The sequence below is a fragment of the Pezoporus wallicus genome, unplaced genomic scaffold, assembly GCF_028554395.1.
Source record: "Pezoporus wallicus isolate ANWC-B61680 ecotype Strahan unplaced genomic scaffold, APGP_CSIRO_Pwel_v1 scaffold_6446, whole genome shotgun sequence".
In the NCBI taxonomy this organism is placed as follows: domain Eukaryota; kingdom Metazoa; phylum Chordata; class Aves; order Psittaciformes; family Psittacidae; genus Pezoporus; species Pezoporus wallicus.
Window position 1 is genome coordinate 3,682,296 of NW_026636264.1, and position 10,523 is coordinate 3,692,818.

Below are 10,523 nucleotides of genomic sequence, written 5' to 3' on the forward strand. Positions count from 1 at the left end.
GAACAGGGCAAGAAGCAGGGACGGAGGGAAACGGGCATGGCAACAACTCAGGGCTCTCAGACTGTGTTTTATGGCAGAATCAACTTCTAAAACCCAGGCACCAACAAAGGGACAGCAGTGCTACCAGAGGTTTTAACGAGAGGTGGGTATTCACTGTGAAAGGCTCAAATATCAATAGGAAATACTGAGATTTCTTGAACCATTTCAGACTGCACATACTGACTTAATTTGGCTCTCTGCAGTGTACACATTGCTGTACAAGTTTTGATTAGATGGGTATGCAGATCCCCTTCACTCTACCACATGCTGACTGGAGAGTGCTGAGTGAGTGATGAAGAAAGGGAGCATTTACTTCCAAATCAATCATTCAAATTGTAAAAATAAACGGGAGAAAGGAGGAAATGTTGATGACCTCTGAGGCACTCAAGGTAGTTAGGATTATTCCTGATGCCTTATGATTTTAGGACTGTGTTTTTGTTGGTGTCACAGTAAGATCAAAGAGGGAAATAACGTTATACTATCTAACTTAAACTTGTATTTTCTTTAAGGAGAGAAGGCTGTGATGGAAATATCAAGAGTTTATAAACTGGCTATAAACCAAGTGACTTGAATGTGCCAGTTTTCACTGCTTCAGGTATATAGCTCCTACCCTCTAAGTGACATATGACATACTCAGTGTCAGTAGAGGGATTCCCTTTATCCATTACAACTATGGCCAATGTAAAATTTTACAAAGTCTGACTCTTATCTTTTAAGCTTTATTTCCATTATTGCTATGTCAAAGTAGCTTTTTTAGCAGCTACACTGTATGAATCCTGTGACACCAAATATGTTTCACATTATAATTTACAATCCAGTATTATTTCCATAAAAAAAAATGGACTGCTGTCCTCATCTAGATCTAGCATAAGATTTCAAAAGTGTTAGTTATCTAGATGCACAGTATAGCTCTACATTTCAGCTGGAGTGAGGCTGACCCATTTTTTCTAGGCAATTTCCTTTAAATTTGTCGATGCTACAAAGGCTGCAGTAACTTTACACAGGTTGCCACTATGTAATACAGGCAGAACAGCTTTCAGTTGTTCTTTGATTACTTGCAATAGAATTGTTTTTTCAAATATATCTTTTGTAGAGTAATATTATTAAATCTGATATTAATATAAATGCAGTTAACATTAGCAAATTAATATATCATAGAGCAGTCACTGAAATAAATACTCTGAGTGCCAGGTCCTCAGCGAGTATCCTGGTACCCACACACCCACACTAAGCTATTTTTCATTAGGTTTCACTCTTTGACAGCACACGAGAAGGTGGCCACAAATAATACATTTTATTTCAGTATTGTCACTACATCATAGGGTCATATATGCGTTCTTATAAGGCAGTGTATAGCTAAATATATACAGTATTATGTGGACTTTTAATATTGTAAAGCCAAAAAAGCACATCAGATAATCTAGTCTGTCTTTAACCAGATGGCTGCTTGTCATAAATTTATGGTTAATGCGGGAAGTAAGTCTGAAAGAGACCCTCTGGACCGTCTAACGTAAACATGTGCTATCACATGCAACTCAAGTAACTAAATATAGAAGTATTTTATTAAAGTTTTCTTGCTGGTATTAGCTGCACAGAAAAACAGGCCCAAATTTTCATTCATTGGAAGGGTAGAAGGCTTAATTATATATTAATTTTCAAATAATTTATTAGTTTAATTCTTAGCATAGGATTATTCATACTGATTTTTCCCTGCCCAGGGCTGCCCATGAGTTTAAATAGTTTGGTTTTTTTTTGTTCTTTGTGATGTTCACCCATCATTTATTGTACTCCCTCCAGCCTTTTTATTTTTGCTTCTGTTGTTACAGGTCTCTTTTCACAAGGAGGAAACTCTTACTATTCTCCTGCACATCCCACACATTTGTGTGTATGTTAGTTTGAATCCAGCCTTGTTAGGTGTGGGCAACTAGTTCGTCCATTCACTTCAGGTCTTGTACAGTGTCTCTAATAGAAATGTATGGCCCTGATACATCCTAGGATTGGATTTGATTTTTTGTTCCCATGTACAAATGAAATTAGTAGCCTGAAATAATCTTGTGATCAGTTAATAACAGAGATGTCCCTTGCTGTTTCTCATTAATGAAGCTATCATTAACCACAAGAGTTCTTGCTGCCCCCAAGAACATAGTAGGCTCTTTGAACTTTGCTTCAATCTGCTTTCATGTGTTTTTTTTGTTCAAATACCGTTTTAATAAAGAAGGCTATTTCTATTAACCAACATTAATCCCTGTGCTAGACATGTTCCACAGCTCTGTTCCAGCCTTCAGACTGCTGTGACCGTGAGCATGTTACCCCCATGCAGCAGTTTATTTGGCAAAGTCCAAGGTCAGCTCCTTCACTGATAAGAGCAGTTGTGAAAAAAGCTGATGATGAGGGCATGCTTTGCCTTTCCCTTGAGAGCCCTTTTCAATCTGAGGCTCATGCTGGCCTTCACCTCTGCCACAGAGCAATTGTGCAGCAGTGCTATTGGCACTGTCTCGCATCTTTGAGTCTTCATCCAGACTTGCTGACAGGAGACATGGCATGAATGGATATTTATGAAATGCAAATCCAGCATTTTTATTAAAGAGTTTTTTGAAAATAATAATTCCACCAATTAATCAGGCTTCTTTATACAATTAGCTTTTCTGGTCATTATCAAAGTTCAGTATGAGCAGTGTTTTAACTTGGATTTTCTTAGAAGCAAAATTGTGCCACATTATCCCTTTCAGTTGAAATACTGAAGGAGATCAGAGAAAGGAAAGGATCCATGGTCCATGTGGAAATTTCCTTTTGTGATCATCTGCTGTTAACCAGCGTGAGAACAGAACCATCTCATCCAGAGTTTTTTCTCTAAGGTAGCTTGATTTGTGATATCCCCACCTTAGGTTTTGGCATAGCTTTTAGTTCAGTCTTCTGGCTACAGTTTCTCTTGGATTATAAGAGTGCAACTAAGCCTTCACAGAGACAGGAGAGCAGCAGGCCACCTAATTTCATCTTGGCAACCTTCATGTGACTGTGGGCAGGAGTGGGCCTGTGAGCTGCTGACACAATGTTTTCTATGTTTCAATGTTCGTTCCTCCAGACTATACCATCTCTTCAACCTGAGTTTTCTGAAACCAAGATCTTCCTTTCCACCTGCCCCTGACAGTTCAGTAACACAGACCTTGATCTAATTTCAAGCAATGAAACTTAAAATGTTTAATTTATTCATCATAGGAAGGTCCAGACAGTCAGAAACTGGTGAGTGGAATACATTGGCTGGGCTCTTTGTTGTTACCTTCAGCCCAGGAGGCCGAGGACTTGGGAGCAGTGACATCTGAAGTAACCCATGCTTGAAAAGGGCAGGAAGGTGAAGGAGAGGTCATCGACCAATGAATGCTCATGGGGTTGTTTTTATTTTGGGAATTAAAGTGGTTTTTAAGACTTTTTGTAAAAAGGCAGGTAATCTGAGTACCAGCAAAGTGCGTGTGTAGCTGCCAAGTGATTCTACAACAAAAAGGAGCTTTGGGAACTTCGGCATTTTGTTGGTGAGGATCCAGTAACTGTGGTGCAGAAGGGCAGGAGGGTCTTTTGTTTGCAATTGTTTTGTCTTTGCTGGTTTCACTACAGCACCTGAAATACAGCAGGAAACAGAAATGTTTGGAGTTCTGTCATTCAAAGAATTGGCGCTCTGGAAATAGGACAGAGCCTGGTGTTATCCACTCAGAGAGGAAAGCTGAGGAGGTGGGTCTGTCTTATGACGGGAAGGTGAATTACTGCCATGGAATTCTGCTTAACTGTAGATAATGTGTTGCTTCAAAGCCACATTTCTGTCATACATAGAAGACTGAAATCTGCATGAGAATTTGCATCTTGAATTCTTCTACTTCATGTTACACGTAACATTTCATAGCAATAGCTCCTTCCTATGATAAGCTGTGAAAGTAATTGGTCTCCAATTAAACAAAAAAGCAATTTTACGACTGCAGAAGGTTTGTGTTGATGATGAATTACAGCCTGATACCCACTCCTGTTGCCTACCTGCACCCACTTCTCTCTCTGGATAACGCAATTATGAAAGATCAGCAGCATTTTTACTCTCTTCCTCAGAGTCCTTACGGTTGTTCTGCAACAACAACCGCAACAAGATATGAGCAAAATGTCTCCATTAAGCAAGGGTGTTGATTGCTGTAGATGCTGCAAGTCCTGCTGTCCTGTCAGTAGCAGGTGGAGTGAGTGATGTATGAGGTCCTGCATGCTGGTCATTTACTGCCTCTGCAGAATGCATCTTTGTATAGCCTGTGATGAAGGAATGCATTTACTGTTAGTGGTAGCCTATTGGTTTGTAACAAGAAGCCAGCTCAGTTGCACACGACAAAGACTTTTGTGTAAGGTTCTTGGAGAAAGAGTGATGCACAAAAGGTAAGTGTGCTAAGGCAGGAGGGTTGTGTGTCCACCAGGAGGCATACCAAGACAGGGTTTCATCTTCCTCACAGACCTGAACCCGATGCACGTACCAGCAGTGGAGGGAGGCAAAAGTTTTCATCAGATTTACATATCAGGAATTAGGAAATTGAGAGGTTTCTAGAACAACATGAAAACTGGCAAGAAGCTGAAGTAATAAAATGCATATATGTAAAAAAAATATATATATATGTCAAACTGAAAGAAGGGAGATTTAGATTAGATATTAGGAAGAAGTTATCTACTTTGAGGGTGCTGAGGCACTGGCACAGGTTGCCTAGAGAAGCTGTGGGTGCCCCATCCCTGGCAGTTTTCAAGGACAGGTTGGACGGCGCTTGCAGCAACCTGCTCTAGTGGAAGGTGTCCCTACCCATGACAGGAGGCTGGAACTAGATAATCTTTAAGCTCCCTTCCAACCCAAACCATTCCATGATTCTATGTTCTCTGGTCAAAGGCTATAATTTCACATAAATGTTGCTGATGTTCAGAGTCATTGGAAGTCATAATCAATATCACTGAAAATAAAAATGCTAATCAAAGTGTAAAGCAATACTAGGTCTCAGCTTCTTATGGTACACATCAGCAGGTGTCTAAGATGCCAAATTAGGTATTTCCATGTACATATGAAAAAGGACAAAGTTTCAATGATGCAAACATTTATGCATGTGAATGATTGTATCTGTTATATATTAAAAATATAAAAGCAATTGCAAAATCAGCTACAGGCTGGGACTCCATGGGAATACAGGTTGTAATAAGCTTATCAGCTGTGCTTCTCTGACAGTGTAACTGGAGTTAGAAACAATGATCCTTCTCTCTGACACCCTAGGAACATGTATATCAGATCAGGAGTATGAACAGTGGTGTTTTCAAAGGTGCTAAATTTTGTATTTTTTTTTCTTTAAGTATTGTAATCAAAACCTTTTCTGTCATTTCAAAATCAGGTAATCAGCTAGGAATTGAAAACCTAAACCCAAGGAAGCACAAAGTTATTTTCCCAAGCTTGAAGAGAAACCTGAATATAAGACCATGGAAAGGAAATAGAGAACCCCAAACTAGTATTAAGGCCTCGTGAGTGGGGTTTTTTTTTAATGCCAGCCTCATGACTTTCTGGGAACTGATTTATTGAAAGCCTTGGTTTGGCAGTTCTGTGCTTGGCTAGCTTGGGCTTGACCCAAGTCCTCTTTTCTCTTGGCAACACTTAAAACAGCTGAGATGTAGCCTATGTTCCTTCGTAATCCAAGATTGCTGTGTGCAGTCGAGAACACTTCAGCATGGGAAATGAACAATAACCCCAGGCTGTGGGCCCTGCTGGTGGTGTGGGCTGTGGGGCTGGGGTGAAGAGCTGAGGGCATGATCTGTTTCCCTGGGACCAGCTTCTACGTGGGTTTAGTGCAGCTGACACACTCCAACTGGTGTAGAAGTACTGTTTTACTTTTCAACTGCACTGTAACCCAGCTGCTGGAAACTCAGTTGTGTAGAGAGAACTCGTCTGATATTTCCAGTTCTTCAGCATTTACAGGAGCTGCTGCTGCAATCCAAACAGAGGTAGTATTCAGCCATCTCCTACAGCAGGTCATGTCCTGCTGGAACAGCGCAGCAGCAGCACCAAGCATTTTCCTGATGGTTCCGCAATCTCAGCAGTAAGGCAGCAATAAAACAATGTGTCCAATGTATTCCATTGGCTTTACCCGTCGGCTCTTATTTCAAGGCAGAGCACTGTGCTGGCGTATATGTATCATATAGAGGTTTTTCTTGCACTGCTCCTAGGGCTCTGAGCCAAACTGCTGGCACAAAGCTGGAGTTAGTAACCCACAGCGGTACCACTGTCATTCCAAACTGCTGAGGTAGTGCTCTACCCTATTACTTTTCTTACATGTTTCTGTTTTCTATACAGAAACAGAAGTTGCAGAATCATGCAGCTTTCAATTTCTAAACCAGGCCAAATTCATTGTTTTAAACTGGCACAGCTGTGAAGTTAGCACTGAGTCTTGCTGCATTACACCAACACAGAGCTGGGCTAACCATCATAATGCAGAAGACTGTAAATAAACCATCATAATGCAGAAGACAAGTAAATGATCGTCTAGCTCCAGTTTATGCCCTTTATGTTTATTAAGGATGAGATTGCTTTTAGTAATCTTAAAAGCAAATATCTTTGTAACATCCGGGTCTCAATGACTTGTGCCCAGCTGGGATATCAGGATGGGTGTTTGTTGCACTTGACAGCTTGTATCTGTAGACAGGTGTCTTACTAATATGGAAGAAATTTGAACTCTTCAGTTATATAATGGAGAAGTAAATGATTTTCCAGAAATTATTACTTGTTATCAAAGGAAAGTGGGGAAGTGAAGGCTGTTTCCTGAGCCACCGCTGTTGTAGTCACTGCAGACCTGCTTGTGTCTTTGCCATTTGCTCGCTGGGACATCCAATTAATTAGACTGAACTTGCTTCCTTTTCTATCTACCCATCTTGGATTAGTAGTTTAGAGGGTGTGTATGAAAGACTGAAGCTCCTGGCACTGCAAGCATATGAATAGTCTTATTCAGAAGACTAGTCTCACTGCATGAAAGACCAAGAAGTCATCACACAAAAGATAAAAGTAAAAATACTTGGGTTTTTACATCTGTAATATTATGAAACATTCAAATTCTTCTGAAGCAAAAATCCTTCAATTCAAACACAAGGTCACTAAGTTCCATGCTTTTATTTGAGTATATTATATTTTTATAGAAGCACAACAGAAATTAGCAGTTGTAACAGCCTCCCGCTGTACACCAGAGCACAACCTGAATCAGGTTGTACCTGTCCCTCATGCAGATGTTAGCCTCTCAAGCAGCCCATGTGACACCCACAGAAATGCTCACAGGCAGCCCATGGGTATCCTGTCTGTACACCAATGCAGCATGGTGACCCGCAAACTCTGGGGTGTGCTTGCTTCCTCTCAGATCCCCCTGCTTTAGCAGGTGGCTTGACATTGCATAGCACAGGGTCTATGCCTGACAAGGCTGCATCTATTCTAGAGGAAGAGTGTGGAGCATCCCTCAAAAGGCAGCTGAGATACACCGACTCAGACCAGATATGAAACCAGAATTACTCACATCCTTTTCTGCAGTATCATTTTCTCAAGTGCATCTTCCTCTGCTCCACAAGAAGAAAACAGCTGTGGAAATCCTGTGTTCTCTTCCCAGATTTTTGCTGGCACTCTGACATCTTGTGTAAAGAAGTATAATGGTCCCAGCTTATTTTAAGGTAAACAGTATCTTGTAATCCATCTTTGCTTGATTTGATGAATTATCTTTCTTGTCCCACGTATTTGTTAATAGCTTTGCCTACTGTCTAGGAAAAATACCTGTCCAGTGGCTTAGCTTTCATGGAATCTGGAAAAATGTAAATTGCCTGTTCTGCAAACCAAAATGCATATGAACAGTTCTTTGAATAAAATGATCAGGACTACTAATGACACTCATAGGTCTTGTGAGATGAGATTTACTCCATATTATATTTTACTTCAATAGAATGTAGCAAGTAATAGATAACATTACTTACACAAATGTTTTCCTAACTGATTTCTGAATATATTAAGACACAGGTTAGCAGGTTGAGTATCTTAAACTGATGGAAAATGTTAGCAATTAAACATTTCTTCTAAGGATTTTGAAAATGTGATGAGAAGCAAACTAAATCTGGTTATACTAACATCTTGAAGAAGGCCTGAACCTTCTTTATAGCACTGCTCTGAAGGCTCTAGTCTTGTTGAAGAAATTTCAGCAGCAGTTCTCATGAGGCAAAGTGAAGAAGTCAATCAGAACGTGCTTACATCTCTGTGCAGGTGACAATGCAGCTGCTGGATTAAAAGCCCTTGTGCTGACTTTGGGTGTATCTTCATTTTGCTTGTAAAACTACCTTAACAAAACAGCCTCCTTTGCTATGTTTTCCAGGATGCGGTGTTTCACTGTTGTCATACAACTGCTAATGAAAAAGACATGTAAGCACAAATGTATTCTGTTCTGCTAGCATTAGCAGTAATAGTGGACTATGCTGCTATTGAAAGAGAAGGAAGTTACAGTAAAAGCTGGATTCTCTTCTTCCATAGAGTTTTATAGTAGGACTGCTGCCATCAGATTTTGTATATGTGGGAGATGAAACATCAAAATGAGCCTTTGCAAATACTGTGAACTTTAAGGAATCTTGGGTGGAATTGTGACAGAGCCTTTTACAGGGAATGGCAGTGCTTTCGACGATCTTAATGGTTAGTGATTGCATTTTAAGTTAGAAATTTTAATTGCTAAGCAGAGCTATAAAGAGGAATCTAACTCACCATTTTCATGGTCTGTTGCATTTGCAAACAAGGTTTTCTGGCCCAAATAGTTGTACAATAACACCTGAAATGGATCTCTATAGAAGTGAATTTCCCAAAAGCCTAAGTTGCCTAGAAGAAATGACTTCCTACAGTAACAAAGGATTTTCTGAACAGTTGTGTAACATGTATTTCTTACATTCTCCTATAGGGAACTGAAAATTGACCTTTCAGAAAGAGGGAGTTTGGAGCAATTACTTTCTCTTCAGTAGTCTCTTTGAAATTTTGCTTTACAGAATTTAACCTTAGAGATTCCTTCCCCTGTTTTTCCTCAAGGCAAGTATAGTTTGATCACTGACATGCTCTCTCTGTGGGCTAAACCTAGTTTTATTTTTAAAAAAATGTTGAGCTCACTGGAGCATGTAACTTGCCATACTGCATTATGTTCATTTAGCCCACTTGTGTATCTATAGCTGTTGTCAATTCCCAATGCTTCTGAGAAGATGTGCAAACACAGACATATTTTCAACAGAATTGGGGTGATGGAGACTTCAATGTAATTGCTAACTTGTTTAAACTTTGTGTTTCCAACTGTTTGTTTTTTTTAAATACCTCTTATATGAATAATCTATACCCACAAATACAGTAAGTCAGGACAAGAGATTACTGCCCTCCCTCTTGGACTCTTGCTGTGTGTTTTGACTTCAATAACATCCTGGAGCAGTGAGTTCCAATCTATTTTGTTCTTTGATGAAAAGACAACACCTGGTTTCAAATATATGAGTTGTCAGCTACACAGTCTGCCTCCTCTTGTACTACAAGACTAAGAAAATGAAAGGTCACAAACCATGTTCTCTATTCTATTTTTATGTTTGCAAGCCTTTTGCTAGATCTTGACCCAGAATTTCTAAGGAATATTTACTGAAAAGTGACCTGGAACAATACTGTACTTCCCATTTACAAACTGTTTACCAAAACAGAATTTAGAAAGGAGGAAAGTAAAGGAAGGAAAATGGGACAGCAACTACACGTTTGCTAAAGGACAGTAGTTTAGAGTTGTCTTGTGGTTTTCTTAGGGCAGATGACAGCTATTTACCTCCTTAGGTAGTACATTATTCACTGCTACTTAGTGTCAACTACAGTGGATTGACCACCTGCCTCAATTTAGGCTGTTGCATGCTGAAGTGTCACCATGTAATGTGGGCTAGTTGCTCCCAGTCCCTGTTGTCCTTTTTTACTGACCATCCTGCTGGTTGTTTATTAATCACTCAGTGATTTTGTGCTTTTTCATAGATCACATATAAATAATCCTAGTTGTTACAGGCCTTTCTGTACCCCTTCTAGGAGCTGCTGCAATGTCAGGCTGAAAGGGAGGTTTTAGATTAAGATGACTGCTAGCCCCAAGCACATTTACGCTGAGTTAGTTTGCCCAGGCTTTTCATACATTACTGTCATTGCATCACTGTTTCATATTTATACCATGGTGGCTGACTTGTTAACATAATATAATAAATAAGAAATATAAGAAAAATAATAAAACATAAACTTCCACAGAAAGTTTCAAGCCTGCTTATTCATTTCTGTTCAGTTCCTTTCCTATTCACAAGATGCCAACGGGGCACTCATCCCCTCTGGTTTTCCTTTCCTTTAGAGTATTCAGGAAAGGGTTGGGGGTCTTTTGTTTAGTTTAGTTTTGGTTTGGTTGGTTGGTGGCTTTTTTCTCCTAAGCACCAGGCTTGCA

At 39.8% G+C, this 10,523-nt stretch overlaps 1 long non-coding RNA gene across 1 annotated transcript; it reads right to left on the minus strand.

Annotated features, from left to right (window-relative positions):
* Nucleotides 1–7,173: 7,173 nt before the first annotated feature.
* On the minus strand, nucleotides 7,174–10,081 carry LOC130594055 (uncharacterized). The gene is made up of 2 exons (XR_008970964.1): nucleotides 9,879–10,081; nucleotides 7,174–7,817 (listed from the first exon to the last, which is right to left on the minus strand). It is a non-coding gene; the product is annotated as an uncharacterized LOC130594055 (long non-coding RNA).
* Nucleotides 10,082–10,523: the final 442 nt, after the last annotated feature.